Source organism: Miscanthus floridulus, chromosome 16, assembly GCF_019320115.1.
Source record: "Miscanthus floridulus cultivar M001 chromosome 16, ASM1932011v1, whole genome shotgun sequence".
Taxonomy (NCBI): Eukaryota; Viridiplantae; Streptophyta; class Magnoliopsida; order Poales; family Poaceae; genus Miscanthus; species Miscanthus floridulus.
In genome coordinates this window covers 108,070,829-108,092,711 of record NC_089595.1, presented here as the reverse complement: position 1 = coordinate 108,092,711, position 21,883 = coordinate 108,070,829, and the positions used below count along the sequence as shown (strand labels likewise).

General features: G+C 46.9%; 1 pseudogene; it reads right to left on the bottom strand.

The window, feature by feature from the left end:
* Positions 1–2,226, bottom strand: LOC136511227 (disease resistance protein L6-like; annotated as a pseudogene).
* Between the last annotated feature and the right edge of the window lie 19,657 nt (positions 2,227–21,883).

Sequence of the window (21,883 nt, the reverse complement as noted above, 5' to 3'; positions counted from 1 at the left end):
CTATGAAGACCCACAGGAAGATCTGACAGTTTGGAGCAATGGTGAAATCCGAGCTCTTGGAGGGACGTGAGGAGCTGAAGCGCTGCCTCTTGCTCGCATGTTAGTCCTGCCGCGTGGATATGTCTAAATTTGTCCTCGAGCTTTAGGCATTGGAGAGAGGTGAGGTGCTTGCAGAATGGCGTGGTAAGAAAAGACGGGTCGTCGATCTGAAGCCTTTCCAATCCAGGGCACAGCTCATAACCCTGCGTTGATAGACTCTTCAAACATTGAGGTAAGCTTGTGCATCCGTATACCTTCAAATACCTGAGACCGTGGAGGGATCGGAAGCCCTCTAGTGCGTCTAGCGATTTGCAATATCCAATTGCCAGCTCTTCCAGTGCTGTGCAGGAATGCAGCTGTAGAGATTTCAATGCATCATTTTCCCACACGGCCACACTTCTAGTACTTTGAGGCGGGTCAGATCTCCCGGAAAGCAGGGCTGCAGCGTTTCTAGGGAAGCGTCATCAATATCCAGTATGCCAAGTGAACACGGGAGAAGCCATCTTCCGTTTGCCTGGTCATCGATTTCGTCTTCACTCACCAAGGACGATATCAGCTCGGGGCATTCAACAATTGTTAGCTTCTCAAGGGAGGTGAATCTAGAGAAGCATTCCTTGTTCCCCAGAAACTTTAGCTTGCAAAATGCAATGGACATCTTCTTGAGAGAGGGTACGAGGTTAGATGGAATCCGCAGGAGTTTGTTAGGACATGGCCTTGTCGATGCGCCATCTGGATTTCCCTGTGATGAAACACATGGAGCCGAGGTGAGATTTGATAAAGTATTCTCTTTACCTTGTATCAATAGTCCTGTTATCTGCTCACACCTCCCTAGATCCAATGTCTCTAGGGCTCGCACATGTTGCAATATCACAGATAACCACTGGCCAATTATTCCACAATTTGTAATGCTGAGACACTCAGAGAGATGGACCGGCATCAAAATTTGTGCTTGTCATGTATTCATGGGTATGTGTTGACGACACATCTGAAGAGAAATTTGTTTGGCATGACCATATTTCCAACCTCTTCAAGCAGACGAGTTGCTTCAAACCTTCTAGTGAAATAGACAACAGATTATTGCAGCCCACTATTTTCAATCGAGTTATGGTCCTTAGGTTGCGAAATGACAAAATTTTGTCATCCAGGAAATCAATGGAAGATACAATTTTGAATTCCCCGTTTGATGATCCCTCCATGGTTAGAATTGTTGAAACATCTTTGATGGATAATTTAAAAACACTACTTGATGGTGGTAGAGGATTTGATACCATTAAATGTGGACACTCATGGATGGTCAGCTCGCTAACACTGGGCAACCATGACATGTGCTCGATTTCAAAAATTTTGCAGCTCTCAAAGAGGATAAAGGCCTTCAGTACCCAGCATCTCCTGATCTCCAGTACCCTCAAACTTGAGTTCAAGTCCCTCACTGAATTGGAGAAACATGTTTCCAACTTTGGCATATCAATCAATACCAGCTCCTCTAACGAAGGAATTAGCAACTCTGTTACTTCTGTCATATTCCTTAACTTCAACTTTGTAAGAGATGATAGACTTTCTAGAGATGGGATTATTTGCCATCCTTTACAATCCTCTAGATGGATCATCTGCAAGCTAGCAGACCTAGCTGGGGAGAAAGCGCCGCATGCTCCTTTTGTCAGAACAAGATGCCTCATGCTGATGAGATCACTAATATCATGAACAATTGTTTGGCACCCAGCATCTAATACTTCAAGGTGGTAAAACTTGCTTAGAGATATAGGCAAAGATTCACTTTTGCCTTTGTTCTCAAGTTTTAGGTAGCGAAGATGGGTACAATTTACCAAATTGGAGATAAAGGTATGGAAGGACTTGAACTGGACGAATAAAGAATCATAGCGCCCAACTAAGATCACCGTCCTCAATCTCCTTAATGAAGAAGCTATACTTTGCAATTTTTCTTCAAACTTCACGTTACCAACTATGTTCTCACATTCATCTATATGGTACACCAAATCAGTTTGAATTGACAAATGGCGCACGGTTGGTAGCACTTCTTTGCACTCTAAACCATCTATAGTTGCAAACTCGGTCCATGAAACCAGTCTCGCAAATTCATGCATCATACCACACATAACATAGCATTGTTGTAGAATGGAGTCATCTTTTGTTCCAACCTGCTCAAAGAAACATGAGTTGACCAAAGCATTGAGATAATCCCATCCTCTCGAGCTGGCGCACCCGAGCCATGATCTCGATGGCACAAGCCGTGAGCGAGCTGGTCCCCTCCGACCGCACCACCTCAAGGTCATCGCAGACCACTCCGAGGGCGGCGCTCAAGATACCAAGCTCATCACTCTCCGCCTGAAGATTTCTCCTCACCCCGACGAGATCCACAGCCAGCCTGACAAAAACGCTCTCGGCCTCTAGCCTCTGGGTCGTCTCCCTTTCGAGCTCGGCCTAGAGGGAGCCAACCTTCTGCTACGCATCGTCGCACTCTTGGCAGCCCTGGTCACTTTTTCGGAAAGCCTAGTCGCGCTCTTCGCATGCCGCGCCGCATTCCGAGCGGAGCCTCTCCACGGTTCGGATCAGCTCATCCCACTCCTTGCGCAGTCCAGCGACCGCCATGGCATCCAAGCTCGCCCTTTTCTCCAGGGCCGCGAGCTTCTCCTCAGCCCACAGCTTCAGATCCCTTTCTTTCTCAACCTCACCCAAAAGGTCAAGGATCCGCTGTCGGGTTTCGACGTCCTTCTAGAGCAACTCATCCTGCACCTTCCTGACCCTGACAGCATCTTCGTCATCCTTTCGCGACCACGCCGACTGGGCCTCGAGTGCTTTCTTGGCCTCGTTAGCATCCCGATTGGCCTCGGCCACCCATGACCGAAGATTGGCCGCTTCCTCGACGAGGGGAGTTAGCTCGACCACCCTCTATTGGGCGGCAACGAGCTAAGCTGTCATCTCCGCACGTAGCCATGCCTCCTCGACGAGGCGGTCACAAGTTTCCTTCTGTTGATGAAGGAACCGAGATTTCCCTCGGCTGTGAGCTATAAGGGACTGCAGGGAGACGATGGTCAGGATACAAAAAGTATATAGATGAAGAAAAGGGCAAGAAGCATGACCAAGCAATACCCTGCTAGAGGGAACAACGGCGTCGTGCAATGCGCCTGCGGCGTGTCTAGGGCCTCGAGCACGGATGTGATCCCTACGTCGAGGCTCTCCCGCTCCATGCTCTCTGCGGCGTCGTCAAGGGTAAAAAACATCGATGCTGGATCCTGCGGATCTGCCCACTAGAGTAGGGTCTCGCCCCACACGGGCAAGCCACTGTCCACCGATGTTAGGGTCAGGGACGACTCCCCGCCAGCCCTAAGCACCGCCGACCCCTCTCGCCATGACGTCTCCGTCGGGACGCTCCCTTCAGCGACGGAAGGGGTTAGCGGTGCGGACGTGAACCTCTCTCCTAGCACCAATACTCCTGGGGACCCCTTAGCCACGTCCCCCTCCGTCCGGCCCATGCCACGCACCGTCGCTTGGGCCACCGATGGCATGGGTCACGCCAATGCCTCAGACGATGCTACGATTATGCTTGGCTGTGACCCATTTGTCACGGCCGCTGCCACCTCCACCTACGTCGACGGGGTCATGACCGGCTACATCGCGCCCACCACGGTCGGCGCCACGAGTGCGGTCGGTTGCCCCGTTCGCCCCACCATCGACAGCGGTATCACGGCCATCACCGACTGCTCCGCGACCTCCGAAGGCACCCCTTGAACGCCCGCGTCCACCCGTCCCGCCGAGGGCACAAGTGCCACCGTGGGCGGCGCCTGAACGACCAGCGATGTGGTCACATTGGCGCCGCTCCCGCCTAAAATGGGTGTGACACTAGCCGATGGCCGCCGATCTGATTGGAGGGCGATGCTCTTCTTCGGCGCCAGCACCAAAGGATTCTGATGCCTGTCGACGCTGCAAGGGACGAAAAACATAAGTCACGATGAAATCCGACTAAAATAGGAAAAAATAGAGGAATTGATAACTCACCTCAGCGTCGTCGGGTGGTAGATGCGTTTGGGGGACGAACCCCCCCCCCCCCCCGCCGACCCTTGCTCTGCCTCATCGGAATGAGGCCATTTCGAGCCCACCCCCTACTCCTGGGTAGAGGGGCTCGCCCTGGTAGCTCCTTGAGCACATTGGCGGAATGCCTCGCTCCCCTTAGCGCTTGGGGCACGACGGTAGAGCCCCCCGCCTCCGCTGGCACCTCGGGCGTGAAGGTAGAGCCACCCACCTCTGTTGGCTCCTAGGGCAGGCCAACGGTATGGACCGCCTTCGTTGGCTCCCCAGACGTGCCCTCCCTTCCATGGAACGGGAAGGGCCCCGACGCCTACAAGGATGAACCGATGCTTGTCAGCACATCCTCGTTCTTCAGGTTGTCCCACTCGATATCATCGGCTACCATTTCTTCTTCCTCCATCACCTCATCATCGTCACCATCATCATTGTCATCATCATCATCCGTGTCCTCCCCTCATTTTCATGCCTGCAACTTCTGCTGCTTCTTCCTCTTCTTGTCCTCTGTCGCCTTCCTTAGCCGCTCGCCCTCGGCATGATTCGCCACCCTCATGGCTGAATCCCTCGGTAGCGACGCTGGGTGATCCATGAGAATGAGGTCCCTCAGCTGGTCCCGCCCCTCTCAAAGTTAGTCTCATGGGGTCGGGAAATCAATTGAAGAGAAGGCAAGAGAAAGGGAAAATTACGAAGACAACGTAGCCTAGCTCTGGCCACATTGGAGGATGCCCCAACACCGAGTAGACAAAGTCGAGGGCAGCACCCACGTCATCCTACAAAGGCTCCATCGCCTCCTTGATGCGTTGCATGATCTCGGAGTTGGGGAGTGTTCCTTCGGTGAGTGCCGTTCCATTGAACAATGCCTCGGGCGCCATCGCGTATAGCGGGAGCACACGCGTCATCAACAGCGCCACCCTCCTCGCATGGTAAGCCTCGATGATGCCTGACCCTTTCAGGCCATTCTCCTTTAGGATGTGGATGGCGGCTATGTGGTCTCAGATCTTCTTTTTGTCCTTCTCCGGGATGCCCCACTTCCTCCACTGCTCCGAGGCCTCTTCGATCAGTCGCTTGGTGAACTCCGGCAGAGGGGCGGTGGCGTCATTCTTGAGGTAGAACCACTACGAGTGCCACCCCTTGTTGGACGTCGAGAGCCACATGGACGGGTACTCGCATGACCCAATTATTCCAAAGTTGGATGCCGGCGCACCCCATCGGCATGTGCAGCTCCTGCCTGCCGCCCTTCTCCCTCTTCTTCTAGAGGCTGGTGGCGATGAAATACCTCCACAAGTCGAAGTGGGGGCTGATCCCTAGGAATCCTTCGCATAGCGCGATGAATGCCGCCATGTGCTGGATCCTATTGGGATTGAGATGCTGTAGCTCAATCTTGTAGAAGTGCAGCAGCCCCCGAAGGAATTTGTGGGCGGGGGTCGTGAGCCCATGCTCATGGAAGTAGGCGAACAACACCACGTAGCCATCGGGCGGTGACGACAAATCCTCATCGTCGGGCAACAGCCACTCCTCGGCCGAGGTTCGCACGCGGAGAAGACCAGAACAAATGAGGCCCTCCATGCGCTGGAAGGTGATGTCGGAACGGCACCACGGATCCATTGGAGGTGAGGGCGGATGGATGTGAGCTCAACGGTGGCGGAGATGCGGAGGCAGGAAACTTAAGCATTGGTGGCGGTGGTGTGGCTACAGAGGTAAGGATGCATGTGTGCGTATAAAACACGGAGGGCTAACCCTTTATTTTTATAGGGGCGATGGGTGTGAGAAAACCAACCGCCCACCTAGATCTCCGCACCTACCACGACCTATCACCACGTCTCGTCGCAGGGTGTGCGCACGCAACCTATGGCCATCCCCTCAAAAAACGTGTCGGACGTTTTGCCTCCCCGAACGAGCCACGACCCGTCATAGGTAGGAGGGATATGGAGCTAAAGACGCTCCTACAGCCCGTCAAGGCCCAGGAGTTCGAAGGTTGGCCCACCAACGGGTTCGACAACCCCTCCGGGCACCTTTAGAGTGAGGGGTGGAAAGGGATGGGCCCGCTAGTAGCTAGTACCCGGGCGCACGAGCGCCAAGGGCATCTCGGCCCACGTTCGAGTCTCGGTCGGATACGATCCATGGTTTTTCCTCGAAGAAAGGCAGAGAGACCTTGGGACTGGTCGAACGGACCCAAGAACTATATGGATTAACCGCTGAGAATCTAGAGTCGGTCAACAGCTGACCAAAGTCGGACCCCCTTGAACGGGATGCCGGGGCCCCACTCGGGCTAGCCTGTTAAGAGCTCACCGAGCGCCATGATTCGTCCATAGAGGAAAATCGTGGCATGGCTCAGCCCCTCCATTTTTATCGAAAAAAACGCTTGAGGGAAGACGATCACAAAGATGAGCCGACCCTCGACTAGACCCCTGCTATGGGTGGGGCTCGAGGAAAGTTGGACTCGCAAGGTGACCGAACGCACGGTTGTAGAACGACAGACCCCCGTAGGGGTCGGAATCAGGAAAGACCTTTTCCGACCCGCCAAATCTCATGGCTATACCCCCAAGGGGTCCGATCACGACGAAAGGGAATCGCCGTCCCCAGGACATGCCGTGGGCGACAAAAGAAATCCAAGGCCCTCAGAGTCCTCCCGTTCAAAAAAGCCTCCGAAGGAGTATTCTACTCCTCCATAGGCTCGGAGGCTACCGTCGGGGACCAATACTAGGGTACCCAAAGAGGAGGAGCTAATGGTCAGCAACATTAATTCATCCGAGCAGTCTAGAACGCGACTACAACTCCAACCGACATAACACCTCTGGTGTTACGAGCTCGCTTAGCACTGAGATTATGGCCTGAGAGATTGATCTATTAATATAGTGAGTTAGTTACGTAAATGCCTATATGTGTTAGTGAAAAATCCTAACGCGAAGAGTAGAATAAGTAGTTCTAAACATTGGCACGGGAGCATTTTTTATAAACAAAAATACAATACAACTTGCATATAGTACTTAAATAAAATTCGGAGAATGATTTTTGTTGCATTTAAAATGTCGAGTAACAAACTTTAGTACTTTAGCCGTGTTTGAAAATATATAAAGTTGGCTTGGAAAATGAATTTTTGAGAGCTAAAATGATTTATAATGTGGGTAGAAAAATTATGCCATCAGCAAGGTAAGAACGTCGTGAGTATGTTAGTACGTTTGTTTCGAGTGTTGATGTGATGTTTGTTAGTTTAAAAATTAGTATAAAAAGGAATGAAAACGGAAAAACCTAGTTTCCAGTTGTGTCGATGAAATAATGGTTTATGTAATTATCAAGTAGGATTGAAAACCAATTTTTATAGAGCAAAGATAATATAGAACATGTGTTGATGTTTAAATAAAAATTGAGGTATGAGTTGTGTAGAGGAAAATGCAACTTTGGTTTTGGAGAATGAATATTGTTAACTAGGGTTTTTGCCAGCTCAAAAATCGAATTTAAAATTTAAAAACCTGCTTCTCGCGTCAACGGTAAAAATATGAAATTATATTTAAAAGCGCTATTTGTGGCAATTTGTTTTGTGCAAAATAATTACATAACACCCTAATGTTTTGTTCCATGGCTTGGTATGGAGTATGAGCTATCGCGTGAAATATTTATTGGTGGAAGTCAATAGGATTTATATCTTTTAAAGTTGCTGACAAAGTGTCGTTGTTCACATCCGTGTCGCGTCGTCTCACATACAGGCGCGCAGCCAGCAGAGCCACGCGACGCCCATGTATTCGGCCACAGCGTGCTCCCTCGCGTCCGTGCTCTGGCGGGCGTTATAGAGGAGGAGCCGTGCCGCTGCTGCCTCGCGCACAGGCCGCGTGCAGGGGCGCCATGTGCCGTGCCATAGCGCGTGGAACATGTGCATCCTTGCTGCTATCGTGCTGCCCCTGCGTTCACGCTCAAGTGGAGGCCGAGCCCTCGCGCTGCTTCCTCTCCTTTCTTTTTCTGCTGCCGAGGGGAGGCGCCCCAGCTCCTGCTCGCCCTCCCCGCTCACTCTCTCGCTCGGTCTCTCTCTCTCTCTCTCTCTCTCTCTCGCTCGCTCTGCTGCACACACTAGGCCATCGTAGCCGGCTGCTATCCCCGCTGACCGGATGCTGCCCCTGCCGGTCGCGGCGCCCGCCGCTGTGCGAGGCCCGTCCCGGCTGCCAGTCGGCCGACCGAACCCTAGACGCCGGCCACGACCGCCGTCCCATGCGGCTTCCTACGAACAGAGGTAGAAGGACTCAAACGCAAATAGAAACTCTTTACTGTGTTCACTTTGTAAAAATGCTAGACTCATAAATTTATAAGTAGGGTCTTGGTTAATTTCAAGGAATGTCAGGGTTGTAGATGTAAAGTGTTTGCCTTATATGTTTTAATCTTTTTTGTTTTCAGAATATGTGTTTAACTTGTAAAATTCATAACTCGAGCTAGGCAAGTCCAAAATTAGTGTTAGTTTCCTCTCTCTGTGATCTACAAGTTTGGTATTTTGCTATTTGAGAACTTTTTGTAGGGCTTTCCTTTTATGTGATAAAAGTGCTCCTAAAACTAGATAAATTCATAACTGCTGTTGTAGTGCTCCAATTGATATAAAATTTTTATGGTAGACCACCTAGTTATTGCTTGCGCTATGATAAAAATTTGAGCTTCAGTGGGTGCAGTATGATAAAGTTATTGATTTAACTTGCTTAGTACTTGATAAATGCTTCTAAGTGATTTATAAATAATATATATGAGAGTGGGGAGCGGCTGGGCCTTGCGTCCTGCTCGGCCGTGGGCCTCTGCCACCTCCTGGGACACCGACCGCGCACCCCGCCTGGCCGGCCTTGTGCAGCCCGCGCCTGGGCCGCGTGCGCGCGCTGTGTGCCTGGGCCACGCGTCCGCGTGGGCCGCCGCGGCTGCGGGCTGGCCGCATAGCCCAGTGCCGGGAGGAAATTTCATTTTTCTTTTTTCATATTTGCAGAAACTTCATAAATCCGCCAAAAAGTGTAGAAAAATCACAAAAATGCCAAACCAATTTTGTTAAGTTTCTATAATCATGATCTATCTGATAGGGTATTCCATTCCCATAGATTCTATATGTTTTTAGGGTTGCTCTAATTATTTTAACATGCTTAATATTGTTAAGACATAAACTTGTAGGAATTTCCGTGATAAATCGGTGATAGTGTTAGCCCTAAAATTTTTATAGTAGGTTAGAAGTGTTATCAGGTGTTCTCTGTAATTTTTGTAGCCCAATAATAATTAGTTTACTAGAGTAGTTAATGTGCCCTACTTTCGAGTATATTAAATCATTAATAAATCAGAAAGAGACTTGATTTGGTAAGAATTAGTACTTGTTGATGAAAATAATGCTTTGTTTAGTGAAGTTAATACTTAGCTAATATATTAGTCATTAGAGTTAGCTTGTTAGCTTGATTTGTGCACTCGTATTTTAAGAATTGTTGTTGCCTGTTGATTGATTGCGCCGTCTCTGCATTTGCATCAATATATATCATAATAGAACGATGATGGATCGTGGAATCAACTGGAGTATCTAAAAAGATGGTGCTAAGGATCATGTCACGAAGATGAAATGCTAACTTTTGGTTATATTTTGCCCAGGCAAGCCCCGATGCATAACCCCTATTATTCTGCACTTTAATTTATGCTTGTGCATTAAGTTTTAAGGAGTTGAATGAAACCCACTTACATATATGTATCTTTATCCTATGAGTCTTACTAGTATGATAGGATCATGTAGATTGCTATTCTATAGGACTTCGATAGAAGTCAGTGATCGTCTGTCACTCGCGAGAGATAGAAAATATATTATTGTTGTTGCTATATTATTATCATCTAGAATATATATGAATGATAATTGGAGACCGGGCGGAATGGTACTTTAGATCTGGACTTGGTTTGGCATTCGATCGAGACTCGGATTGCATTTGTTCTGCCTGTGTCGGTTAAGGACCGGCCGTTGCATTGGGTTCTAGGCAGGTCATATACTTATTATCCTGAACACATACTTGTGTATGGGCGCAGGAAGACTCATTGCTCTCTTGTCATGGGTTCTGGCTCTTTTCGGACCGACTAATTGGAGGCGGGGATGGTGGAGGTCTAAACACCGCACTGAGTCCGGGACTCAGGAGCGGAGGCTTAGAGTCCAAGTTTGGACGGGGACCTGGATCCCGTGATAGGAGGGTAGTGGGTTGGTCTTGCTTGTGCCTGGGGTACAAGCGGGGCGTGTGTTTCAGGGTACCCAGCTAGGATACATTGATTCGTGAATCACCGGGTGATCTGGTACGACTTGTCTACAGTCTAGCACCAATGTAAGAACTGGAAGATGAAAGATGGTAAAATGATTCTGATTGCTTACCACCTGCTTGAAAGTAGTACAGGTGCTTACATAGAATGGTTAGTTAATGAACTAATGATGACTGCTAATGAAATTGAATATAAGGACACACTTTTAGTAATGCTCCCTGCAGATACAATAACCCACAAGCCAGATAGCCATGCATATCCTTGGAGTCTTTTATTTCCAACCGTCGGGTAAGTCTTGCTGAGTACAATTGAATACTCAAGGTTTTATTTCCCCTGTTGCAGGTGACAGACGGATGCTAGAACTGACTCTTGTGTGTGGATTCCTCCTGGTGGGCTCAGAAGGGATTCCTTTACGCTGCGATTATAGTTTTTATTTATAACTCTCACCAAATGTTTTTATAAATATAAGTTCTATAATCTGTTGTCATAGCTTATATATCAATGTTTCATCATGTCATCAATAGATATTTATTTCCGTTGTAACTCTGATCACATGTTTATATTCCGCTGTTAAATTAAATTGTTCATAACTCTGATAACATGGGTATATTCCGCTGTTATAATCCATAAATATTATACTCTGATGATGCATGGAAAGTGATGTAAGAAATGATTTAAGAACGTTGTAAGCTTTATTCTCTCATTTGTGATCCTGATGGAAAAATGTGGATTTTGGGGTTCTCCCTTGGGGTGTGCTCGACGGAACTACGTAATTTAGTGTCTTCCCTTGAGTACTTAGTGTCTAATGGAAGACAAGTACTCCTAGGAGGCATTAGATTAGGCAGTTCTGCCACAACCGACCCCTAGGTGCGCGGGCTCCACCTTGCCCGACCTCTAGGGGCGGGCTTCGCCTCGCCCGACCTCAAGGCCGCGATCTCTGTTTAGACCGACCTCTAGGGGCGGGCTCCGCCTCGCTCGACCCTGAGGCCATGGGCTCCGCCTCACCCAACCCCTTGGGTGTGGGCTCCCCCTCGCCCAACCCCGAGCCACGGGCTTCGCCTCGCCCGACCTCTAGGGGCGGGCTCCGCCTTGTTCGACCCCGAGGCCACAGGCTCTGCCTCGCCCTACCCCGAGCCGCGGCTTTGCCTCGCCCGACCTCTAGGGGCAGGCTCCACCTCGCCTGACCCCTTGGGTTCTTTATTGAACTGGTATAACATGCCCAAGGATCCCAAACAGCAACAACGGGGAATTATTGCAATATAGAATACACATGTGACTATACACATCAATCAAGAAACAAAAGAAGAAGAAGAAGAAGTTGCAGCGGTAGCACAAAGGGGAAGAGGAGACATATATTATGTTGAATGCCAAAATAAGATCCATCGTGTAAAGCAATGCGGGTGCGCTATCAACACAAAGAGTAACCTTAGTTGGTGAACATGACAGGTTTCCAATTAAACAAAGGCATTTAGCACCACATTTAGTATTAAAAAAACAATGGCATTCAGTTCCAAATATATTTGTACAAGACGGTGGTTTTTCTAGTTAATTCTTTTGGGGTGTGAAAACATAGTAATAACAAAGCAAGATTTAGGAATAGAAGAAAATACTCTTAAATTGAAATAGTAGGAACTACAGGCAACATGAGTTAATCAAGTGAATTTCTGTAACATGTTTAGTTATGATTTTCTAGATCCACCAAGGAGATGGCACAATTATTCTAAGCCAATTTTATGTAGGAGAAGATCATGCAAGCATTGACATAAAGCACTCCACTACATACACTGTGCGATGATAGCCAAAACCCCTTCTTAACGACTGAGGTAAATGAAATAGGAAAGATGTGATGTGGGGGCACCATTATGAAAGGCGTCCTAGGGCTCGAGATGTTGCCAGATGGGCCAGAGCGGCATCCAAAGAGGTACCTATCGGGGACCAATACTAATGTACCCGAAGAGGAGGAGCTAATGGTCATCAACATTGATTCATTCGAGCAGTCAAGAGCGTGACTACAGCTCCAACCGACCCCCAGGTGCACGGGCTTCACCTCGCCCAACCTCTAGGGGAGGGCTCTGTCTTGCCCGACCTCTAGGGGCGGGCTCCGCCTCGCCCGACCCCAAGGCCATGGGCTCTGCCTCGCCCAACCCCGAGGTCGTGGGCTCCTCCTCGCCCGACCCCTTGGGTACGGGCTCCGACTTGCCTGACCGCGAGCCATGGGCTACGCCTCTCCTGACCTCTGGGGGCGGGCTCCGCCTCACCCAACCTTGAGGCCATGGGCTCCGCCTCGCTCGACCCCTTGGGTTCATGCTTCGTCTCGCCCAATGGGGACCCATACTGCCACCAACAACTCCAGGTCCAAGCGTATGGGCCTGGGTCAAAACTCTGACACCATGGAAGATACTAGCATGTCTCCATGTAACCCGTGGCCATGACGGGCCATACCTGAGGGTTCACATCAAGAACAGCGTCAGGCATGCCGGTGCTATTCTGCATAACCCTCGTACGAACGATGACAAGCGCATCAGTTCACCATGACGTCCGCCAAGACGGGATGGAACGCCATGACCAACAGATGACACCTATGCATGGCACTAGTAATGGACAGGATTGCGACGTGGAGCTGTCCCTATTGACATCTATAGGATTAGCAGGACCCACATGAAGGAGAAGAAGGACCCTGCGATCCTGAAGGCCTTCTTCTCTCTCTCATTCTTCTTTTTTCCTCCGCTATAACTTGCGCTTTCCCTTGGCCTATAAAAGGGAAAGCAAGCCATCCCATGAAAGGGATTCGATTCAGGATCGATCGATCAACCCATCGAAGATCCGATCCAATCTAGATCCGTACAAGACCGAACCACGGGATAAACACACATGAACACACGGCTGAGTAGCGATCGAGCTCTCAGCACCTGTTTACTTCTTCCATCAGAGACTTGGGATCCTTTCCTTCTCTTGCCTGTTTGTAACCCCTACTACAAACTTTTAGTGCTAGTAACACGAGCAGCAGCAACGAACTGGACGTAGGGACTTTCAGCCCAAACTGGTATAAACCTCGTGTCTTCTAAGCACACCATCCGAGCTAGATGCGCAATACTAGAAATTTACTCATCGGTGGTAAATCGAAACACCGACAGTACCAGTTGTAGTCAGCAGCAATTAAGGTTTATGGGAAAGGGATTAAAGTAATGAGATAATGTTTAATGGGGAGAGAAACGAAGAGACCAAAGCTAGGCGCCCAGGAGCTGGGGCTGCTCTATATATTCTATAATCATCTTATGATGAATCATTCAAGAATTGAGTTATCTCCTACTCTACCTTTGCTACTCTTAATCTCACCCCCTTCACCATAAGGCGTCCAAGAAAGCATCCTAGCGCCAAAACCCAATCTACCTACGAACTCTGGGGTCGAGGACCTGCTGTCTTGGGCACCAATGCCCCTGACAACCTGGTATCGACTTCCAGGTGTTCTTCGTCCGCTACTAAGCCACCACCACCCCCTCCAGCCACCACCACACCTCCCAACCTAGCCTCACCATCCACCTCAAATGCCTCCATATCCTCAACAATGGCCGAACCGTCAGCAGCTGATCTGGCCAAGTTGATCCAGGACTTGACCACCTCCATGAACGCCTCCATCAACACCCTCTAAAGGTAGGTGGCAGCCCTACAACAAGACTAACCAGCAGCATCCTTCTCAGGCTCCCAAGGTTCTAGCAACCAGATGGGTTATCGACCGCCTTGTTTCTAGAAGCTTGACTTCCCCAAATTTGACGCGAAGTTTGATCCGCTGGCCTTCCTAAACCGTCGTGAGTCATATTTTCATCAGCAACACATTGCGATGGAGGAAAAAGTGTGGATGGCATCATACAACCTGGAGGCTGGTGCCCAAATGTGGTACCTCCAGGTGCAGCAAGATGAGGGCACTCCATCCTATGTGGTGTTTCTCTGAATTGCTGAACCTTCGCTTTGGGCCACCGATCTAGTCCAATCTACTGGGTGAACTTATGGCCTGCAAGCGAACCCGGCTCGGTGAAAGCTCTAGTTTGGTTTTGGTTAATTGATGAAACCCTAAGTGCTAACCTAGTTTATCAAGGTGATCATGAGATAGGTAGCACTACTCCAATTGATGAAGCAATGACGAAGATCTTGACAATGGTGATGGCATGGTGATGATCAAAGGCTTGAACTTGGAAAAGAAGAAAGAGAAAAACAAAAGGCTCAAGACAAAGGTATAAAAAGTAGGAGCTATTTTGTTTTAAGTGATCAAGACACTTAGCGAGTGTGATCACATTTAGGATAGATAGCCGTACTATTAAGAGGAGTAAAACTCGTATCGAAATGCGGTTATCAAAGTGCCACTAGATGCTCTAACTCATTGCATATGCATTTAGGATCTAGTGGAATGCTAACACCCTTGAAAATATTTGTGAAAATATGCTAACACATGTGCACAAGGTGATACACTTGGTGGTTGGCACATTTGAGCAAGGGTGAAAGAGATAGAGATGAAAGAGGGTCAGTCTCACTGTTTCACAAACGACAGGATGCTGGTCTCAGGGGGACCAACGCGTCTGGTCAGGCGTGGCAGTGAAGACCAAGCGTCGGTCATGTGACCGGACGCTGGGTCTCGAACTAACCGGATGTTGGAAGGCAGCGTCCAGTCAGAGCTGACGTGGCAGTACCGAGATCAAGGAGACTGATCGGACGCTGGCAGTGTCTGGTCAAGGTCGACCGGACGCATCCGGTCAAGATTTGCCATCTCTGGGAGCTTACTAGAAATGACCGGACGCTGGGGGTTCAGCGTCCGGTCACTTGTGCCAGAGCGTCCGGTCGTGTCATGACCGTTGATATCGAGCGGCTTCGGTTGAACGCAGAGGGACACATGGCTATCATCGGGCAACCGGACGTTGAGGTCCAGCATCCTGTCAATATGACCGGAGCATTCGGTCACCCCGATCAGTGCCCAGTGAAGGGGTACAATGACTCTATTTCGTGGGGGCTTCTATTTAAGCCCCATGGCCGGTTCAAGCTCACTTACTTGGCCATTTGCATTGACATAGCAACCTTGTGAGCTTAGCCAAAGCCCTCCCACTCATCTCCATCATTGATTCATCATCATTGTGAGATTGGGAGAGAATCCAAGTGCATTGCTTGAGTGATTGCATCTAGAGGCACTTGGTATTCGTGTTTTTGCTGCGGATTTCACTTGTTGCTCTTGGTGTTTGCCACCACCTAGATGGCTTGGTGCAGCGGTGGAGGATCGGCACGAGTTGGTGATTGTTCATGGCCATCTCCGGTGATTGTGAGGGGAGTTGTACCTTCCCCGGCGGAGTGCCGAAAGGTAACTCTAGTAAATTGCTCGTGTCATTGAGTTACCTCACTTGTGGGTAGGTTCTTGCGGTGTCCAATCGTGTGGACGAGGTTTGTGCAACACCTCTTAGCCACCGAACTACCAAGTGTTGGCCGACACAACGGGGACTAGCGTGTTGGCAAGCACGTGAACCTCAGGAGAAAATCGGTTCTCTCTTGCCATTTGGTATTCTCTCGGTGATTGGTTTTATATTCATCTTGTGATTGGTTCATTCCTCTACACGGCGGTATAATCATCCTACTCACTCATTTATATTCTTGCAAACTAGTTGTGGCAAGCTCTTTAGTGTAATTAGAATTGAGAACTTGCTTTGCTATTTAAGTTCATTTAGTGGAGCTCTTTAGAGTAGCAAGGTTGAGAGCTCTTAGTGAGTAATATCATAGCAAGTTGTGTGTCTTGCAATCATTACAACTAGATTTGTTGGATAGGTGGCTTGCAACCCTTGTAGAGCTAGAGCAAGTTTGCATTTCGCTATTTGTCATACTAATTAAATTGCTCTAGTCGATTTGTAGATTTTTAAATAGGCTATTCACCCCCCCTCTAGCCATATTAGGACCTTTCAAGTGGTATTGGAGCCGTGGTCACCATTTGATTAAAGGCTTAACAACCTTAGTGTCAAATTATGGCTCAAGTTGTGTTCAACCATGTGGGGGGTAAACCACCGTTCTTTGATGGCACATGCTATGATTATTGAAAGAGAAAGATGAGGATGTATCTTGGTTCAATCAATGATCAAGTATGGGAAGTGACCGAGAATGATTATGCTATCATTGACCCCGACAATCCCACCAACCAAGACAAGACTAACAAGCAATGCAATACAATGGCTCTCAACACCATATACAATGCCATTGATTCCAAGGTGTTTAAGCAAATCAAGGATTGTGAAAGAGCTAATGAGGTATGGAGGAGATTGAAGGAAACATATGGGGGCACACCGGCGGTGAAGAGTGCCAAGTTGTACATCCTCAAGGATAAATTGACAAGCTTCAAGATGAAGGAAGATGAGAGCATTCTGGAGATGTTCCATCGATTGCAAGTAATTGTCAATGATTTGAAGGCATTGGGAGAGAAGATCAAGGATGATGATGTCTCTCATCAGTTCTTGATGTGCCTACCTCCAAGATTTGAGATGTTGAGATTGCTCATCATAAGAGGAGGATTGAAGGAGATCACCCCCAACCAAGTACTAGGTGATGTTATGACCCAAGAGACATACCGTGTGGAAAGGGAGGGGGATGACAAGGATGACAAGAAGGAAGAAGAAGACAAGAAGAAGAAAAGTATAGCATTCAAGGCTAGCTCATCGTCATCCAAGAACAAGGGCAAGTCCAAGAAAGAATCAAGTGATGATGATGATCTTAGTGATATAGATGATGAAGCTATGGCCCTCTTTGTGCGCAAGATGGGAAAATTCATGAAGAAGAAGGGCTATGATGCAAGAAAGAGAAGAGATCACACCAAGAGCAAAGAGTATGTGAGCAGATGCTACAATTGCAAGAGCCCCGATCATGTTGTAGCAAATTGTCCCTACAATAGTGACAATGATGAGGATGATAAGAAGATGCACAAGAAGGATAAGAAAGAAAAGAAGGAGAAGAGAATGACCTTCCAAAAGAAGAAGAAGGGTGGAGGCTATGTGGTCACTTGGGATAGTGATGGCTCATCGGATAGTGATGACTCTAGTGATGATGGCAAGAAATCTATCAAGAAAGCCCTAGCAAGCATCGCCATCAACAACAAGCCCTCCATTTTTGGCACTCCATCGACATGCCTCATGGCAAAGCCTACCAAGGTAAAATATGATGAGAGTGACGATGATGTATGTGAAAGTGATTCTTGTAGGAATGATGATAATGATGATGATTATGATGAGGAGTACACCAAGGAGGAACTCTTGGACATGTGTGAGCAAGTGCACGCTTGCAATGAGATGAAGAGAAAGGAGTGCAAAGAATTGTGCAAGAAAGTAAAATTTCTTGAGCAATCCTTTGATGAGCTCAATGCTACTCATGAGAGGCTAATGGAAGCCCATGAGAAGCTTGGCAAAGCTCACTCTAAGCTTGAAAAGGCTCACTCCTCTCTCATCGAGCAAGTCAAAGAGGAGGAAGCCAAGAAGGAGCAAGTGGTTGCATCATGTGATGTGGGACTAACATGTGATCTTATTGATGAATCTTTTCATGAGTCTATTTTAGTTGCTCCCACTAACCCCTCTTGTAGCACTACCACTTCTACTTCACCTATGAGTGATGGTCTCACTTGTGATACCTCACTAATGGTGGAAAATGAGACCCTCAAGAAGGAGGTGAATGAGCTCACTCGTGCCTTAGGCAATGCCTATGGTGGAGATGTCCGCTTGCTAAAGTGCTTGGGTAGCCAAAGGTTTTCTCTCAACAAAGAGGGATTAGGCTATACCCCCAAGAAAGGCAAAACGGCCTTTGTCACTCCCAAAGCTAGCTTTGTGAAGGACAATGGTCGGTTTTGCAATAGATGCAAGCAAGTTGGGCATGTAGAGCAATATTGCAAGATTAACAAGAACAAGCTACCTAATGTATCCTCAATTAAATTTGATTCTTGTTACATGCTTTATAAGGGTGCCAATGGTGTGAAGGCTAAGTTCATTGGTACACCAATTGTGGGCCCAAAGAAGAAGGTCATTTGGGTACCAAAGACCTTGGTAACTAACCTACAAGGACCCAAGCAAGTTTGGGTAACTAAAAGAAATTGATCTTCTTTTGTAGGTCAATTATAAAGCCGGAGGAAGGCATTGGGTGCTTAATAGTGGGTGCACACAACACATGACCGGTGATCCAAGAATGTTCAGTTCAATCAATGAAAACAAGAGCAATAGGATTGATAGTATCACATTTGGTGACAATGGCAAAGGCAAGGTCAAAGGGCTTGGTAAGATTGCAATATCCAATGACTTGAGCATTTCCAATGTGCTACTAGTAGAAAGCTTGAACTTCAACCTATTGTCGGTAGCTCAATTGTGTGATCTTGGTTTCAAGTGCATATTTGGTGTGGATGATGTAGAGATCATAAGTGTAGATGGCTCTAACTTGATATTCAAAGGATTTAGATATGAGAATCTATACTTAGTTGATTTCAATGCTAGAGAAGCTCAATTGTCAACATGTTTGATCACTAAGTCTAGCTTGGGTTGGTTGTGGCATAGAAGGCTTGGTCATGTTGGAATGAAACAATTGAACAAGTTGATCAAGCATGACTTAGTTAGAGGCTTGAAGGATGTCACTTTTGAGAAAGATAAGCTATATAGTGCATGTCAAGCCAGAAAGCAAGTTGGTAACACACATCCTAAGAAGAGCATGATGAGTACATCTAAGGCATTTGAGTTGATGCACATGGACTTGTTTGGACCAACCACATACACTAGCATTGGTGGAAACAAATATGGATTTGTGATTGTGGATGATTTCACTAGATACACATGGGTCTTCTTTCTTGTTGACAAGAGTGATGTGTTTGCAATATTCAAATCATTTGTCAAAGACATTCACAATGAGTTTGTAACAACAATCAAGAAAGTTAGAAGTGACAATGGTAGTGAATTCAAGAACACTAGAATTGATGAGTTGTGTGATGGATTTGGAATTAGACATCAATTCTCGGCTAAGTACACACCACAATCAAATGGGCTAGTTGAAAGAAAGAATAGAACCTTGATTGATATGGCAAGATCAATGTTGAGTGAGTACAATGTGAGTCATTCATTTTGGGCCGAAGCAATCAACACGGCTTGCTACTATAGAAACCGACTCTATTGTGAATGGAAGAAAGCCAAACATAGCATACTTTCGGGTTTTTGGTTGTAAATGCTATATATTGAAGAAAGGCACTAGATTGAGCAAGTTTGAAAACAAATGTGATGAAGGCTTCTTGCTTGGTTACACCACTACTAGCAAGGCATATAGAGTTTGGAATTTGGCTAGTGGTACTCTTGAGGAGGTTCATGATGTGGAATTTGATGAAACAAATGGCTCCCAAGAGGAAGATGAGAATCTAGATGATGTGAAAGGCACTCAATTGATCAATGCAATGAAAAACATGCATATTGGTGAGATAAGGCCTAGAGAGGTGATTGATGTTGATAACAAGAATCAAGTGCTCTCTAACTCAAATGTGCAAGCTAGTGGTTCTCATGATCAAATTCAAGCAAGCACTAGTGATGGCAAAGTGCAAGATCAACAACAAGTGGCTAGTTCATCATGTCAACCAAGTGATCAATCAAATTCTAGCAATCAAGTGAAAGTGCTTCAATCAACCAATGTTGCAAGAGATCATCCATTGTATACTATCATTGGTGATATTACAAGAGGTGTGCAAACTAGATCAACATTGGCTTCATTTTGTGAGCATTTCTCATTTGTGTCATCCATTGAACCTAAGAAGATACATGAAGCTTTGAATGATGTTGATTGGGTCAATGCCATGCATGAAGAGCTAAACAACTTCACAAGAAACCAAGTATGGGAGTTAGTTGAGAGGCCTAAAGATCATAATGTGATTGGAACTAAGTGGGTCTTTCGGAACAAGCAAGATCAAGATGGGATAGTAATAAGGAACAAAGCAAGATTAGTGGCTCAAGGTTACACTCAAGTTGAAGGTCTTGACTTTGGAGAAACATATGCCCCGGTTGCAAGATTGGAAGCAATTAGGATCTTGCTAGCTTATGCTTGTGCCCACAAAATCATGTTGTACCAAATGGATGTGAAGAGTGCATTTCTCAATGGGTACATCAATGAGCTTGTGTATGTTGAGCAACCTCCCGGTTTTGAAGATGAGAAGAAACCCAACCATGTTTACAAGTTGAGAAAGGCTTTGTATGGATTAAAACAAACACCTAGGGCATGGTATGAGAGATTGAGGGATTTCCTAATCTCTAAGGGATTCAAGATGGGAAAGGTTAACACCACTCTCTTCACCAAGAAGCTTGGAAATGATTTGTTTGTGATGCAAATATATGTTGATGATATCATGTTTGGGTCAACAAATCAAGAATTTTATGAGGAGTTTGGCAAAATGATGGCTAGTGAGTTTGAGATGTCCATGATCGGAGAGCTTAGCTACTTCCTTGGTCTTCAAATCAAGCAAATGAAGAATGGCACATTTGTGAGTTAAGGCAAGTATATCAAGGACATGCTCAAGAAGTTTGGCATGGATGATGCTAAAGCTATTAGTACACCAATGGGAACAAGTGGAAGCTTGGATAGAAATGCTAGTGGCAACATGGTGGATCAAAAGATGTATCGGTCTATGATCGAAAGCCTACTCTATGTGATCGCATCAAGGCCGGATGTGATGTTTAGTGTATGCATGTATGCTAGATTTCAAGCCTCACCAAGAGAAAGTCATTTGAAAGCAACAAAGAGAATATTGAGGTACTTGAAGCATACACAAAATGTTGGATTGTGGTATCCCAAAGGAGCAAGATTTGAGTTAATTGGATATTCGGACTCCGATTATGCGGGATGCAAAGTTGAGAGAAAGAGCACATCGGGCACATGTCAACTATTGGGAAGATCACTTGTGTCTTGGTCATCAAAGAAGCAAAATAGTGTAGCACTTTCAACCACCAAAGTGGAGTACATTTCGGCCGGTAGTTGTTGTGCTCAATTACTTTGGATGAAGGCTACTTTGAGTGACTTTGGAATTAGAATCAAGCAAGTGCCATTGCTATGTGACAATGAAAGTGCCGTAAAGCTCACCAACAACCCGGTTCAACACTCAAGAACAAAGCATATTGATGTCCGCCATCATTTCATAAGAGATCATCAACAAAAAGGGGACATTTGCATAGAGAGTGTGAGCACCGAAGATCAACTTGCCGATATATTCACCAAGCCACTTGATGAGAAGAGGTTTTGCAAGCTAAGGAATGAATTGAACATACTTGACTTCTCAAATATGTGTTGATGCAGCCCCCATTATATGACATGCCTCTCCTCCGAGCAACTCAAGGTACAAATTGATTGGCATGACATATATCCTTGCTAAGGACTTGAATAGTGCATCTAGCCATATTTCGCATTTAATTAGGCTCATTCATGAAAATCAAATGAATTTGATGCTTGTATGGTACCACTATTGCTTGTATGTTTGAAATGATCTAGTGGTAACATATGACATGTTTATGGGCTTGTAAACCTAGTGTTTGATCTAGAAAATAAGTTA